The following is a 12,230-nucleotide window of genomic DNA, read 5'->3' as shown; positions in this document are numbered from 1 at the left end:
CCACAGTGCTCTGCTTTTAGCAAAGAGGTTCCTATTGCTTCCCCCAAGCAGTTAATGCAACACCAGCAGCTTCAGCTCAGGGATGAGGAAGGAACTGGAGAATAAGGCTGAATTGTTGCCAATCCCATGCAAAACCTAAGTGTTGCTGTGGAGGTTACCATTTTTCCAATTTTCACCACACCGTCAATGAGTGTAAACAACTCCTAGCTATCTTCTAGGAGCTAAGTACTTTGATAAGCTTGAAATGTTAAAGCAAATGAATCAAAGGCCACACTTTAAACCCCATAACTTTTTTTCCCCTCAGATTTGCCAAATTAAAACGCAGAGAGACTTGCAAGCCCTTCCTTTGCTGTATGTTTGTCTGTGTTAAATGATGCAAGACCTCCCAGAATTCTGTTGAATCACTGCTGAGAGCTGTAGGATTATTCCCTAATTGCATCCAAAACAACTTTTTTAGGTGATGAATAATATTATGTATTATGGAGAAGCATGCCTCAACCTTAACTTTGAAGCGCTTCACAAATTAATGTTTAATGAAACTGTTTGCCTGGAGGTTTTTGCTGTACTATCTAACTGGCTGAGTACAAATACAAGCTAGGGCTCTTTCATCTCCCTGACAAGCCTTGCTGCTTTAAAATAGCATATTTTCTCCAGTTGTGTGCAGTCAGTCAGTTCTGTTTTCTACACCTATCAGCCTGGTCTGCAAAAATACTGCCTCACCCCTTCCCACCACCAAAAAAAAAAAAAAAAAGAGAAAAAGAAAAAAGAAAAACCAAAAAAAAAACCCCACACATAGCAGGAGACCCTAATGGATTGCTTGTATAGAAAACACACTTTTAGGGGAATGTTTAATTGAACTAAACATGACTAGTACAACAGTTTTGTACTGTAGTTCACAGTGGTGAACTCTATTACTATGTTATGAAGTATGGTGGTTGACAGGTGACTAAATATGAACCAGCAGTGTGCCCAGGTGGCCAAGAAGGCCAATGGTGTTCTGGCTTGTATTAGAAATAGTGTAGCCAGCAGGACCAGGAGAGTGATTGCTACCCTATACTTGACACTGGTGAGGCCACACCTTGAGTCCTATGTCCAGTTCTGAGCCCCTCATGACAAGAAAGGGCTTATGGTTCTGGAGCATTTCCAGAGAAGGGCAACAAGGCTGGTGAAGGGTCTAGAGGGTAAGTGATATGAAGAGCTGGGGTTGTTTAGCCTGGAGAAAAAAGGCTCAGAGGAAACCTTACCACTCTCTACAACTACCTGAAAGGAGGGTGTAGTGAGGTGGAGGTTGGTCTCTTCTCCCAGGTAACAAGTGACAGGACGAGAGGAAATGACCTCAAGCTGCATGGCAGAGATTCAGGTTGGGCATCAGAAGAAATTTCTTCATGGAAGGAGTGGTTAGGCATTGGACAGGCTGCCCAGGGTCACTGTCCTTGGAGGTGTTCAAGAAAAAATTGGATGTGGCACTTCGTGCTATGGTCTAGTTGACAAGGTAGTGATGTGTCAAAGGTTGGACTTAATCTCAGGGTTCTTTTCCAACCTAAATGTTTCTGTGATTCTGTGAACATTAGCCCAGTACCTGATAGACTGAAACAAAACGTTTGTCTTACTACTTGGCTGCAGGTGTTTGTTGTAATTTTAATGGAACATTTCTCTCTGAGTCAGCTGTCAATGATAAAAGCTTCTCATTAGGCTTTATATTCTATAATTCTGCAATAGTTGCCATTTTGTTGGTAGGGTGCCTACTATTTTTTTGCAAGAACAAAGGTGTCTGAAAATGTAATTACCAAAGGACCCTCTCTCTAAATCTGGCAGTGCAAGGACGTTTTTGTTAAACTGATGTCATGAGTCATTCTGCAATTTGCAGTATTTGAACTTGAAATACAAATAAAACTTCCTCTTTCTATCATGACAGAGCAGTCACGCTGTTGGAATTGGGACCCCAGGAGGTCATATTGGCATTATGGAAATAACAATGTATTTATTACACAGAATTAAGTACTTGAGCTGGTCCTGATTCTTGATAATTCAGTGACGGTGAAAGAAAACAGAGTAAGATGGTGATGAGCAATACAGAACTGCAGGAAAATTTTACTCAGGAGGAAGATGGATGGAGTGGCGTGGGCTCAGCTCACTGCTCACCAAATTGCTTCAACACCAGGGATGGTGGCACAGGACTGGCAGGACTTTACTCCATCCTGTCCAGCAATGGCAAGACTATTTCCTAACCCTTGGCTTCATTACTGAAGCCCTGTTCAGTCTGATGAGCCTCTCTATGCAAGTGTATTCTGGACGCATAAAACAGCATGTCTGCTGGTGATCACTACCTTCTGATTATCTTGCTTCTACCTCATTTTATTTAGCTGGCTGCCTACAACAATCTCTGCTCTGCAGGTCTGCAGCTTCCTCCAGCTGAAAGCGATTCCAGACACTCTGAATGTTGGGTTGACTTAGTACTCTGACTACTTGTGCCCAGGAAGGAGCTGGACAGAGCCTGGCTGATCCACCTCAGGGGGAAGGCTGATCAGGGTGGTGCCTGCCAGCACAGCAGCAAGGAGCCCTTCATGGCAGTGCCTTGTCTCCCAGACACACCTCCCTTCCTCAAAACCACCTGTCACCTTGTCCTCACCTCTTCAAAACCCCACTTTTCCTGCATGGACAGAAAGCCTCCACCTGGTCCTACATGTCCCTTCTGCTCTCATGACTCAAACCTCTTTGACAAGAGAACAAGCTGAGGACCGGCTTCTTTCCCTGGAGGGCCCCTCATCCTGCAGGGTCCCCCATGCAGGCAGAGGCTCAGGAGGAGGCTGCTCTCCACACAACAGGTTCCCAGCTTGTGGTACTGCAGCTACAGCCCTCACTAGTAAGGCTTTCAAGTTCTCCCACCCAAGAAGACTGCCCTCATTAAGAAGCTTTTCTTTTTTCTCCAAATAAATAAAAAGTCTTACTTTGAATGTAAGTGTGTGGTTTTATTCATAATGAATCTTTAAAATATATGAAATGTGTGGGAGGTGACAGGAATGCTGGAAGATGAGGTTTTTTTGGGGGGTGTCTTTTCAATTGAAAGAGAAAAGAAAATTAAATTTCAATTTATGCATAATTTCCAGTATGAATTTAAAAGTGCATAGGAATGGGAGTAAAAAGATAAAGCTGATTATACTGACAGCAGCTCATCTGCATTGCATACATTGTATGTGTGCAAAACAATCTCATTAATACCACAACAGTTGTGCACTATAATGAGTTTAATACTGCTGAGTTTTATTGCTTCCTGCTCTCCCTCATTTTACTGCTGGTGGCATTTAAATCCCAATCCACTGAGATTGTGTTTACCAAATTTATCCTATGTTTTTATTATGACCAGGTCAAATTAACCCATTTTTCATGCAGCTGAAGCAAGACTTGTGGTTGAGACTGCTTACAAGGTCTTTTGCCTTCACAGGCATGTACAGAGATGGGAACAATGGTTTCAACTGTTTGCATTGCACACAAGGTAGTGCAGTATGTGAAAAAGGTTGTAGAGACCTGCAGGTACAAGAGACAGCAGCTTTCTGCATGAGAGTTTTGCATGTACATTCAGAGACCTTGACCAAACTTCTGCTGGCAGTATGCTAAGTGACCACAAACCTGGAATAAGGTTGCTCTTAATTTCTGCTCTTTTTCGTGTCTGTGAAATTGCTGGTGTTCTAGGGGACCGGGAAGTTGGAAGTCCCTTTGCATACCAAGCTCCTCAGGTTGTTCTACGTATAGACTTAGAAGTAAATTAAATTAGAAACATAGAATCATTGAGTCCAACATTTGACCGAACAGCACCATGCCAACTAAACTACAGCACTAAGTTTTACATCTGGTCATTTCTTCAACTCTTCCAGGGATGGTGACTCCACCACCTCAGCAATCTGTTCCAATGCTTGTCAATCCTTTCTGTGAAAAAAATTCTTTCTGATGTCCAACCTGAACCTCCCCTGGTGCAGCTTGAGGCCATTGCCTTTTGTCCTGTCACTAGTTGCTTGGGAGAAGAGGCCAACCCCCACTTTGCTCCAACCTCCTTTCAGGTTGTTGTAGAGGGCAATAAGGTCACATCTGAGCCTTCTTTTCTCCAGGCTAAACACTCCCAGCCCCCTCAGCTGCTCCTCATATCTCTCATATCTCAGCCCTTCACCAGCTTCATTGCCCTTCTCTGGACACACTCCAGCACCTCAATGTTTTTCTTAAAGTGAGGAGCTAGATAATCAGTGAAACACCTCCTAAAGCCTCCTAAAAGTAGTTGTAAACATCTGCGGCAGTGGACAGCAAAGCTGCAATCCCATTCGTAAACAAGAAGCAAATCTTTCAGCTCCTAAGGCATTGTACCCTACTCCCTGGCACTTGCTATTTGCCCTGCTGTACTGTAAACCTACCAGGGCAGAGTTATATATAAGGACAGCATCACAAGAAATAAACTATCAGCTCTGAAAAGTAACTGCAAGCTTTTAGAAAGCTCCTTATACAGTCCTCAGCAAGCCACCGGTGCATTACACAAATAGCCATGTTAAACTGCAAAAAGCTTAACTATCTGTAAAAAGAGAACATCCAAGTCTCTAGGTCACTTACATTTTATTCATAAAGTTAAATCTTTCTCATAGTGTATTAAGGAGGGAAAAGAGGAACGGGGCCCATGGGAGACCTACCCTGGCTTCAGGACAGTTATACGGTGAGTCTCAGATGCCAGCATTCAGAGGTGATGCAAAGCACAGCATGGATGGACACGATGCCATAGCTGAAGGCAGACCAGGGCTGCTCAACTCCACCACACTCATCACCCCTCTGCCTTCCTCAGCCCTCTTCACAGCACAGACCACCTCCCCAGGAGCAGCAGGAGAGCCCAGCCCTTTACCTGCGACCCCTCCTCACCAGCTCCTCACCATGGCTCATCTGCTGCACCACCAGAGCACAGCCCTGGAGCTGTGCTCTCTGGCTGCCCTCTGGCAGCGTTTGGCAGGTGGGGTTTTGACCCCCCAGTTGAAAAAGCCAAGCATCTCCTAATGGAGGGCACAAAACAGGCTCAGCACGGATCCTCCCCAAGTGTTTGAGGCAAATAGCCAGATCTGAGGATGTGCTGTGTTTCAAAATGTGCAGAGCTCCCAAACACCAAACAGGCTGTTTTAAGGTATTGATTTATCACAGGCCTTTCTTTATATGATATCATGTGTTGATTTTGTTAGAGCATCTTATAAAGCCCTGGAAATGTAGTACAACTCCATGTTTTGGTGATTCCAGGAGATTTTCTTTTCCCCCCTGCAGTGTGCAGCTAAAACAGTTCTTGGGAAGGTGTAAATGCTGTTTAGGCAAAGTTCTCCCACTTCAAACACTGTCAAAGTCTATCTGAGCCATCACAACACCAACTGCTTGCTCACTGTGGTGTTGTTTCAGGTATGAGGGGCCAGGCTTATCAATCTTCGTCTGGTTTTTAAGCAGCTTGCCAATGTAGCTGTGCCCATTCTAATCACAATTTTTAATCACTTGGTGTGGGTTCCTATTGCTTTCAACAACAACTTCCTGCATCTTTGGACACTTAAAGATGTTGATCATCTGATCCCAAACCTTGCTACAATGAGTAGAAATGGGTCTGCTTGTAATGAAACTTGATAGTTGTTTGCATTTTTCACCATCTTAAGAATTTCCTTTGGTATTAATACCTGTAAGGGTACCATATATATTTTTGTTGGAGAAACATAAGAAGGAGTTGTCATGTTTTTGAGCTGGAGTCCCATTTCCTCATGCTACATCCACAGTACTACCAGGGCAACATAAGCTGTTTGATGGCCTCTGTCTGCCACCTTTCTACCTGGCATCTCTCAAAGCACACCATGTGCCTAGGGAAGTAATCATCCCTGTGTTCCCAGGAGGTATCAGTGCTGTCACCTGTCGCTTTGTGGGCATGGTTTCTGCATGGCCCAGAAATGCAACCCTGGCTGCAAGCCTGAGGCTTAATGCAGCCTGCAGACACAGGCACAGCAAATGTTTGTGATGTTTCATGGAAGCATCATACCTGTTTCTATCACCTAGGGACAGTATCTGGCTTGAATTGCTATGCAATAGCTCTAGGGAGGAGGTCACTGGCCCAGAAAAACTATACAGATGGTGCAAGTGCCCAAATTCTGCTTGGACAAAGTATGCAGAAGAAAAGAATGAGCATATTTGGAAAACCTGTGTGCGTAGCCCCAGCATTACCCTGTCCTGAAGGATCAGCTCTTGCTTTGACCTGAGGAGAACATCTTCTCTTCAAATCCTTAGCATTCTGCTGACTGATGTGAAAGAATCAATTCTGCCTTCAATTACTGTTTTGCAAGCAACTGACTACTAGAAAATATAGGTCATCAGGACTTTTACAGGAAGACATCCACCACCAGATACCATCAGCTTTGACATTAAATCAGTGAATGGGAGACATAACCTACTCTTATTCATTTTTATTATGGTTGTAAAAGAGATGGCTCAGGTAACTCAAATCTCCATGGCCAGAACATATTACCAGACAACAGGCCCTCAAGCGACCCATCATAACATTATTCTGACCTTAAATTGTTCACAGTCTTATTCTCCAGGGCATCATGTCAGCTTATCTTGTTCTTTACACCTATTGAATTGAGAATCAATTAAATGTCATCTGATCTCTCTGATCTGTAGTAAACAGTTTATTTTTATGCAGGAAATTAATACTGCAGCATGATCATATCATCCCGCACCTTCAAATTTCAACTTTGAAAAAATACTGCTACTTTAATGTATTTAGAACAATACTTTTCAAAAATATATATTTATTTTCAGTGGCCTAGCCTAGTTCTCCACATGAAAAAAGGCTCTACTTTTATTGACTCAGAATTTGCAATATTTCTAAACAATGTGGTAACATTTTCTCATTAATAGAGTTGATTATCAGTGTAAGAAGATTATGTCTGAAGAGTCAAAGCGTAGATTGTTGTGCAATTGGGCTTCTGTTTAAAAAATTGCTTTGAATAATTGCTTTGGTATGTTAGAGTACATCATATGTTAAACAAAACTCCAGCTCTCTAAGGAAACAGATTTGTGTATAAAGAAGTGCTAATGTTGAAGCAGTTAATGTGAACACAGGGGGCACCAGCACCTCTCTGAAAAGAGGAAATTCTGGAAAGGCTGTTGAAAATCAATTGAGTCATAGTATATGGAGAAAATTAAATTCTTTGAATTAAATCTGTACCATTTTTAAGGCACAAAACTCTGCAGATTCCAGAAAAAAACACAAACCATCCAGAAAAAGCATAAACCAGAAGATACAAATGTTCAGATGTGAAACTTTTGTTATCTGACCTCAGAGAAGAAGCAAATGGCTGCAGAGCGTCCACTGCTGCTCCAGAGGGAGCAGGATCTCTGCAGAGGTGACTCTGAAGGTTATAGTATTGTCAGACTGAAAGCAGCAAAGGGGAAAGCAAGAAAAGGAAAGAATAATATCATATTGATTGCAGATCATGTTTGGGGTTTTTTTAATATATCTTTTTAGCAAAAGACCGGTGATTAAATTCCACCTGTGGTTGTCCTGTGGGAACAAGATATTACATGTGTGAGCTTAATTCAATCATTTCTAGGTTTTTGCAGTCAAGCTCCACTGTTATAGGGGATAGTGTCCAGTCCCCAGACTATTAAAAAGTGAATCTAGCCTCCTCTTCCTTTTATCCTTAAAGCCTCTTTTGTTGTTTGCAGGCTGATAGAAGAAAGTCACTTGCAAAGGGATGGAGCAAGTTTTTTAACACCAGAAAGAAGGGCAACAGGAGGACATCCTATGCTGCAGAATCTGCACAAATGCAAAAAATGAAAGTTAGTGATACTTAAAAGGAAAAAAAGAAGGAGCAGGTTCAAAGCAAATTGCTCAGTAACACATTTTTTTTATCAACAAACAATTGTGAGTGGGGATGGGTATAGCAAGGTGTTAAGTTTAGAGATAAGACAAAAATTTAAATTACAAAAGAATGAAAATTTGCTGGCCTAGAGAAGCTGCAGATCTAATACACCCCACCCCCACTCCACCACCATAAATAAATAAAGTGGGAAAAAACCTAAAAGGCAAGGTTTTTCTATGTCTAGAGTGTGATACTATTTTTTGTATTCTGCACAATCCTGAGTTGGCATCCAAAAAAACCCTCACTTGCAAAAATGAGCTGTCAAGACCCACTAATGCTCTCAGGGCCCCAGCCTGAAATAAATATAATTTTTTTTTGAGAAGAGTGAGCATCTTCTTCCAGAAACTCAGATCTTTCGGGACAGTCAACATTGCTGACCATTTTTGAAAAATTTGTGTAGAGCCTTGGCTGTCCTTAACACAGTATCTTTATGCTGCCCAGACCAACAGCAAATCTGCAACCACAAGCATCAGAGTGCTTTGGGTAAGTTTCTTTCTCCAAGTTGCTGCCAGCTTTGGATCCCACTACAACAGGTCCTATGATTTAGTGCTCAGCCAAGATCACTTGAACAGTTTTGGTCAATGATGAGTTTCAATAGTAAAATATAGGGGAAAAAAAAAAGATTACCTAATTGTAGTAGATTTCAAAACCATGGAGAATATGATGGGTCTGTAAGGAGTCTTGGGTAATGTCTGATATTCCTGGTTTTAGCACTAGAATTTCTAACATTATAAATCAACACTGATAAAATCAAAGAGCTGCTGTGAGTATAAGGGAGGATGAAGACTGTTGTCTTGGTGTACCCTATTGCAAACACAGTGTTAGAAATTCTTGACTACTCTTCCTACAGAAAAACGAAGCTGTGAAAACTGGCCATGTGCTCCTTCTTCATACTGGAAAAACTCTTCCTAGTCAAAAGTGGCTTTCAGCTTTCAAAAGCATACTTTCACAAAAAAAACCTATTGGTACTCAGATGCCAAAGAAGATGACCTTTGTTTTTATAGTCATGCCTTATACCCTAGCTGGGCATGTGTACTGTGGTTAGAGTACAGCAGTTTCCTAGTCCCATTTTGCCTCTGAGTCACACAGAAAAAGGCAATTCTGTTGACCTTGCTGTGCCTCAGCTGGGCCGTTCTTGGTCTTCCTTACCTGGCCTAAGGTTGTTGTGAAATTTAAAACATGCCTTCAACTTCTGATCAAAAATATAAGTTATTCTTAGGATGTCTTTTCTAGTGCATTGCATCTAGGTGTTGGTGATTTTGCCACACCAATCTGCCTACTTGCTACACAATGCTCAGAATCATCCTTCAGGTGGCTATTCAGAAGTTGTTCCACAGGAGCAGTCTATTTTGTCTCTGTACCCTCTCAGAAATACTCATACTGACGCAGGCAGACCAGGTGGTGCATTACAAACCTGTCACCAGAGTAGGTAGGACAGAGAGAGCACCAAAAAAGCCAAACTAGGAGTCTAAAGAAGGAATATTACAGAAGAAAAATCTATTGAGATCGGTCAAATGCAAAGAAAACACCTCTAACTTGGATGAATACAAGCAGAGACTGGAAGAGTACCATATACTGTCACCCAGGTCTTATGCTCTTCCCTAGTCATCTACTGCAGGCCATTGCCAGTGGCAACATGTTGGCTGATCTTGGGTTTGACCCAGCAGGGCCATCCTTAGGTTCTTATTATAGCAAACCTAGATGTCTCCTTAAGCCTATTAAACATTTGTCTTGAAAGACTTGGCATGTGGTGCTGACATGCTCTGCCCCTCAAGGGCCAGAAGAGCATCTCAAGCTGTAGCTTGCAGACATGGTAACATCCTGAAGGCCTTTTGATTATTTTATTCCATTAGGACAATCCTATCCTCAGCGACTAACCATTCAGTTAATGCCTTTTTTTCAAGGTGTTTGTTGAGAGCACATTGCATTCCCAACACGAGCTGAAAGCTCTTTAGTAATTTATTTTCACCATAGAGATTGAAATTAAAGTTTGCACTACAAGAGAAGGGTGTCAGCTGGATAACAGGTGGATCATTTGGGATGAGTGGATACAGACTGGTTCCTTCAACAACTGTTTCCCAGGTGTGCACACACCTTGAATTTTGATAAGATGTGGAATTTTTCATAGAAAAAGTAATATTGAGTTTGTCTGCTATCTGGGCTCCACTGGAAAAAAAATTCCATTTTATCTCTATTTGGAATTATGTTCAGAAATTTATCAGCATCTCTTTTCACTTGAACCTCTTGAACTGAGGTAACAGAGGAAGAAAGCTTAAAAAAACCAGCAACAGAGGAAGCCTTGAGCATTATTTAGGAGAAAGCAGGAGACAAAATTAATATCCATGTACCTTAGACAATTAGATTGTATTTCTTATGCTGTATAATTTTGCCTCTCAGCTCCCTTTCTCACCATTCCTTCCATCTGCATTAACAAAAAACTTAGTATAAATGTTTCTAGGACTTACAGCTCTGACAGATGTTCAACTGATAAATATTTGCAGTCAGGGTAATTTTCAAAACTAGTGTCATTTTGTTGATTTAGGATTTTTCTGCATTTTGTACTTTTGTGCAAACACATAACTCTGGGAAATAAATTTGTCTTAATCAAAGAAAAAGTAATTAAAAGGATTGTAGCTGACTGCTGATGTTGCTTCTGAATGTTACAAAAAATGGGATTTCAGGCAAGATGCTTCTTTCAAACGTACTTAGGATATACAAAATTGATTGAAAATTTCTGTTTGAAATGATATATATAATGGAAAGCATGCACACTACTTTAATTTAATGCAAAAACTAGCAAAGCAGAAAAGAGAAAAACGATATAGGTAATGCAAGCAAAGATAGAGATTGAAAGAGATGAGTAGGCAAAAGAGATACTGCCTTTGAGCAACAGCACTCCAAAGCTAGGAAGACAACTTGTACATACTTAGCGTAATTGCTGAAATAAACATGGGGATGGGATCACCACTGCAGGGCAATTTCCAAGGCACTCCCAGGACAGCAAAGCCACAAACGATGCATAAAGGAGGTTTCATTTACATTGCACTTTTTCCACTTTTTTCTTAAACTTATTCTCAAAAAAAAAAAATCAGATGGGGAGAGAGAGCAATATATGTCTGTGGTCTTCCTCATAAAAATAATTAATCCCTGCCTAGATGGTTTTTTTATTGTTCCTGACCCTCCAGACTTCTGACTCAGGGTTAAGCAGGAGTGGTTTCCACCACCTAAGATCTGGGTGAAGAAATTTTACCGAAGCCGCTGGCTGAAACCTCATGTGGACTTTATTCATCACTGCCAGGGAATATTCCTGTGCACTAGGACTGAAAAGGCAAGAAGCCTTCCTTTCCAACTTTTTAAGTTTTAAAATCCTCTCTTATTTGGGATATATTTGCTTCTGGAAAAGCAAACACTGGTGGATTTTTGCCGTGGGGAAAAGAAAATGTGTTCCTCGCCTTTTCCTTGCCAAAATGCTTGCTTTTAGAAGTGTTCAAGGCCACACAGGCAGAAAACCTCTGTGTCCACAAGGGAAGCAATCCTGCCTCTGCTGTGAGAAAGTAATGGAAATTAATTAAAACCACCTCAAAGACTACAAAAATCTGTACTCCTGGCTGCTTTACTACAACAAACAGCACATTTCCTCCTGACACATCTGAAACACTGTGTGAAGTGTGGTGAGGAGGGAAGCCCTGGGTAGGAAAGCCTTGGATAGGGATGCCTGGACCCTCAGCAGGCACCACTTTGTAGCAGGAGAGAGGAAACTGGTGAGAAGGATGATGCTGGCAGCACTCTTGGCTATGGCTTTCATCTTGCCTTCTGTGCAGGGAGAGCAGGCAGGGCCCAAATTACCTTGTAGACTGTGGACGGCTTGGGAAAGACAACATGGAGTGGTGAAAATTCCCCTGGTCTTCATTACAGAATCCCAGAGCTACTGTAGGGACAGGCAATCCTTCAGAGGAGCTGTGAGCAGGCCTTTCCCAGCCTGCCCTCTGCCTGAGGCTGTCCCACTACCACAGGGGAACACGGGAGCCATGATTCCTTCAGGACAGGCCACAGAAGACAATCTCCATCTTCCCAAATTTGCCAGCCTCTGGCCCCACTGCTTCTACCAGAGCTGACTTCCTCTGCAGCCATTTCTCCTCACCCCAGGGCCACAGCCCTTCTCAGCACTACTCCCAGACACCTCTAATCAGTCATCATTCCCTGAGTTCTTGAGCAACAGTGTACCTTTTAGAAGGAAAAAGAAAACTTCTGCTTTATTCTTATTATTTTGATAAAGGAATCTAATCATGAAATCACAGAACAGTTTGGGTTGGA

This window comes from Manacus vitellinus, unplaced genomic scaffold (assembly GCF_001715985.3).
Source record: "Manacus vitellinus isolate BGI_N305 unplaced genomic scaffold, ASM171598v3 scaffold_4_pilon, whole genome shotgun sequence".
In the NCBI taxonomy this organism is placed as follows: Eukaryota; Metazoa; Chordata; class Aves; order Passeriformes; family Pipridae; genus Manacus; species Manacus vitellinus.
The sequence above is the reverse complement of the archived record's forward strand: the minus strand, read 5'-3'. Positions refer to the sequence as shown.